Raw genomic sequence first — 5,387 nt, 5'->3', positions numbered from 1 at the left:
TTGTGGCATAACTGCCATCCCCACTCCTCCCAATACAAACTGTCACTTTATCTTTGACTGCCGTCAAAACAGGTATGCATTCAGTCTCATCATTTGAATTGTATTTTTTTTTTCTTTTTTCATCTCTTTATTTGTACTTTCTTTAATATTTCTTCTCTTATCTATCTGTTACTATTACCCTTTTCATTTACTATTTACAACCTTTAATTTTCCTTATTATATCTTACTTTTCATTTTATACCCCTGTTATTTTTCTTATGTTTTTTTCTTTTTTCCTTTTTGTAACTATAGTGTATCTTTTTTACCCCTGACGAAGCCCTGCAACGTGGGGCAAAACGTTGGCTCAATAAAATAGTATAATTATCTACTATTTGAGTTTTTTTTTTTTATTTTACCGCACCCGGCCCATATTCCATTCATCTATACACACGGTCAATCAATAATCTTCCAGTTTGTTAGTATACTATTTATTTTCAGTTTTATGTTTCTCTCAATGATGGTTATCTCTTTTTGTTTTTTAGCCCTGATGAAGACCTAAAACTCAGGTGGAGACGTCGGCATAAATAAATATATTTTTCTTTATGTATATTTTTCTTTGCTGACCGAACCCCCCAACCATCTCCAATCAGTGATCTACGGTCAACCATCTACACCTCATTATTTGTATTATTAGAAGATCAACAAAACAAAAAACAAGTTTTTCTAAAAATTGAGATTTAACGAATACATAAGGACTAATTCGAATAAAAAAAATTTGTTGAGCTTATATTAAATATTTCAAACGACAATATTAAAACGGATACGAAAAAATTATATAAGTGGAATAAACTTTTCTTTTTCTATTTATAGAATTTTTTTGGAATATTCAGTCAAGGACTCATAAAAATGATGAAGTAGAATTTCCTGCGAGTCCAGAACTATTGTCTCGAAAACACTAAGCGTCTTGAAAAAATATTTTGTTGTTAAAGAAAGTTTTTACTTTCAAACATGAAAAATTGTATTTCGCTGAACTCATCTATAAGATTTTCCTGTAGGTAGGGATTGCATTGTGTATGTATGTGCTTAAAGAAAACGATTTCTAGAAAATACAAAATTTATGATATTTAAAATTTTTTTAAAAATCTATTGCTTGTTTCATTCAAAAAAATTCATAAAAAATTCAAGAAAAATACTTTCTCAGTATTGAAAACATATTTTAGATAATATATATATATATATATTAGATAATACTGTTAATATTAAGTAATAGACTTAAACGTTCGGAAGCATAAGATTTTAGAAAAAAATATTTAACACAGAAAGTTGTAGAAGATAATGCAGAATGATAAATAAACACCAAAATAATTTTATGTTTTATACCTTTGTTTGTTCTAACATGAGTTTTTCCCCCGACCATCTACTCCAATTATTAATCTACAGTTAACTATCAATACCGAACAAATGTTATTTATATAATTATTAAAATAAATTATTGACTTATACTGGAAAAATAATTTGAGAAATAGAAAAAACAATATAGTGATAAAAAAAAAAGATAAAGCTAATAGCAGGATGTCAAGCATCGGTACTTATGATGAGATCGTATAATTTTATTACGTTGTACACCACAGCAAACAAACATTTAATTGCAGGTATATGAGAGCGGTATTTGGTAAACCGTATTTTGATGAACTCACCTATCTAGTGCGATTCTCAGAACCTTGTTTTGGACTAATTGAAATTTTTTTTTTCGGATATGATTCAAATCCGTGCATCAGTAATGGCACTTAGTATTATTTGTTAAGAAGATGGCCACGAGACCAGCTAATGTAACATGTCATTAGACTGCTACCAGTGAGTAGTTGCTCTACACGCCTGTAACACTCCAATTTAACTAAGACCATATTTACTAAATGTATTATGTAATATACAGTTGTAAATTTCAATAAAGTTATTAAAAAAAAATAAAAAGTATTATTTGATTATTCATTTAATAAAAAGCACATTTTCTACAACTTGTAGAAAGGAGAGTAATCAGTCAAAATAAAAAGTATTATTTGTAAATGAGAATAGTTAATTCAGATTTAATATTGATGATAGGATACAACATTGCTTATCATGCAGTAGATTTTGATTAATTTGATTGCCGAAAAGGTGTAGATCGAATTGAACTCCAATCTAACAGCTTCACTGGCAAGATTTCATGTATTGTAATTCATTGGGGGTATTAATGACCTTAGGTTTAATGTACAATGCTTTACCATTTTAAATGTTGTAAGTATAGAATTGTGAACAGCCCTATTTAAATTTATGTTCAATCTTAAGTGCATGAGAGTTCATAGCGGATATTTTGAGCAACTTGTTTTATATCCTTTCCTCCCAAAGCTTCATGTTATTATTTACTCCCAACTTTTGATTTAAGTAATTTATTTTGCCTAAGTATTATTATTTAACATTAACATGCCTAAAGTAAGTGGTATAATATAATAATAGAAGTGGTGCGAAAGTTTGGCAATTGAGTACCTAGATGATCTTCTGACTTGTGAGGAAGAGAATCAAGATGAGCTAATTCCATTATTTTGTCATCCATTGCATTATTAATTATAAAGACAACCGAAACAATACTAACACAAACAAAAAACAAACAACGAGCAAGTGACCTAACACAACAAACAAAACGGTGACGAGCTTAACTGGTCAGTTGCGTGAGGTATTCTCCATTTAACAGACTCTAAACCATGTTATAAGTTATATCGTTTTAACATGGTAAAAGAAGGACATAGTGTTGCATTTTACATGAGTTTTTCTATTTAACACACTTTAACATGTTAAACTAAAAATCATGAATACTATTCCCTTTGAGAATCAGTTTACGAGGGTCTGCTAGACGTACGATTATCGTTCATTTATCAAAGTATTATTCCAGATCATTCAGACGATTCTGCAGTATATTTTTCCATATAAAAGATATTATTATATGGATAATAAAGGTTTACTAAAGAGGGAGATAGATATAATTTGGTAACATCATAGGTTTTAAAATTTCAATTAAAGCAGATTCACAGAAAATTCCTCTTGATTAGATATAATCATTGTAATTGTTCTAGCAATTTCAAACCTTCAAAAATAAAATTTAACTATAATTACATTACAAAAGTCTGATCTACATGACTGTAATAAGGCCAATCTGGACATATGGAGTTGAGCTTTGGGGCTCCACTAAACCTCCGAATTCCTCACGTATTCAATCCTTACAATCCAAAATCCTTCGTAAAATTCTCAATGCTCCTTACTTTGTCACAAATAAAATAATACATAAAGACCTTAATGATAAACCCTCTAACCACTCAAACCCCCTAGTTTCTAATCCCCTATCCCTGACAATCCTCCGAGGCGCCTGAAAAGAAGATGGCAACGAGACCAGCTTATGTAAAATGTCATTAGAGTGCTACCAATGGGTAGTTTCTCTACACGCCTGTAACACTCCAATTTAACTTAGATCAGATTTACTAAATGTATTATAATGTACAGTTGTAAATAGCAATAAATATTTTTAAAAACAGTATAATTAACGAGAAGTCAGATTTACATGAAAAATATAAGGTCTATCAGGACATAAGGAGTTGAGCTTTGGGGCTCCAATAAACTTTTGAATTCTTCTCGTATCCAATCCTTACAATCCAAAATCAATCGTAAAATCCTCAACGCTACTTACTTGGCACAAGTATAATCATCTATAAAGACCTTCATGTTCGGTATGTGACCAGATATCAATCCTTCCATTATAAACTCACTAACCATCAAAACCCTCTAGTATCTGACCTTGCTTCCTCTTCTATTCCTGATAATCAGAGGCGCCTGAAAAGAAGATGGCCTCGAGACATTTATGTGTAGAAATATAATTAGAGTGCTACCAGTAGTTTCCCCATATGCCTGTATCACTCCATTTTGGGCTTACATAATTCACTTCATGTATTTTTATGTAAATACAGTTGAAAACTGCTATAAATAAATACAAAAAAAGTATAATTATTAATATATTATCGATATAACTTCTTAATCTATATATAATAAAGTTACAGAAGTATAGGATGGGGAAGATAGATGTAATTTGGAGGGGATGACTAACTAAATCAGAGAGCCCACCTGTAGTGGGGAGGGACCAAGGTCACAGGAAGTCCCTACTTACGGAGTTCTTTCAGTCCACATCCCTCCCGTTGCCAAACCACCCTCCGCCAGTGGCAAGGTGTTCATGATATAGCACTGGTATTGTGCCAAATAAAAAGAAAATTGTAACACTGACTTACACTAATCGACCAAAAAAAAAAAAAAAACCTTAATCGTACATATGTGAACCAGTAGCAAATTAAAAAAATCCTTGTAATGTTTATTTAACAAACGCTAGTTCAACACGGTTGTGTTTCAAGGAGAAAGTTAAGGCTCAAATTTGTTTCGATTATTACCCTCCGTTAAGTTTGATAATTAATTTTTAATCTAATTAAATTTATATTGGATGAAGTAGATGATAGTTGTATGAAGTAGATTGTAGGAAGATAGTCCGGGTGGCGGTCTATAAATATATCAAAACTATTTATTGTAAACGAACATTTCGCCCCACTTTGCAGGACTTCGTCAGGGATGAATGACAAAACAACATACAAACATTTTAGAATAATAAAAGATTAAAACAATTGCTATGTTTATAAAGTATATAAAAAAGAATTAATAATAATAATACCAGGAAGTATAATATACATGTAGGTGGACTCTGGAAACAAGTTACTAATAAATATAACAAGGTGTGAAACAGAACAAGAAATTCTGAATAAATGTCTAGACTAATAAATCGTAGGAGACTATTCATTAAAATTAGTTATAAATATAGTAAAGAGGTAGGTGTAAAGCATAGAACAGATGGGTGCAGTAAATATGGTATAGGTCAGGTATAGTAACAAGTTAAAGATACATATTAAGAAAAATAAATAAATATCAATTTTCTTAATATCTCTCATTTACAAATTACTATATCTCAGCTATACCATACTTACTGCACCCATCTATTCTACTCTTTACCTTATTTATAACTAATTTTAATAAGTAGTCACCTGCAATTTATAAGTCTAGATCTGTATTTAGAACTTTTATCATACGTGGTTATAATGTTATTATTAATTCTTTTTTTATATACTTTATAATGATAACAATTGTTTTGGTATGTTGTTTTAATGTTTTGTAAATTCTAAAATGTCCGTATTTTCTTTTCTCATTTATCCCTGACGAAGCAAAGTGGGGCGAAATGTTGGTTAACAATAGTTTTCATTTCCAATGAGTTGTAGATAGTTACCTACAGATTAATAATTGGAGAAGATGGTCTGCGGATGCGATCAGCAAAAAAAAATAATAATAAA

The sequence above is a fragment of the Halyomorpha halys genome, unplaced genomic scaffold (genome assembly GCF_000696795.3).
Source record: "Halyomorpha halys isolate HHAL.00 unplaced genomic scaffold, Hhal_1.1 Scaffold30.1, whole genome shotgun sequence".
NCBI classification, from domain to species: domain Eukaryota; kingdom Metazoa; phylum Arthropoda; class Insecta; order Hemiptera; family Pentatomidae; genus Halyomorpha; species Halyomorpha halys.
The sequence above is the reverse complement of the archived record's forward strand: the minus strand, read 5'-3'. Positions refer to the sequence as shown.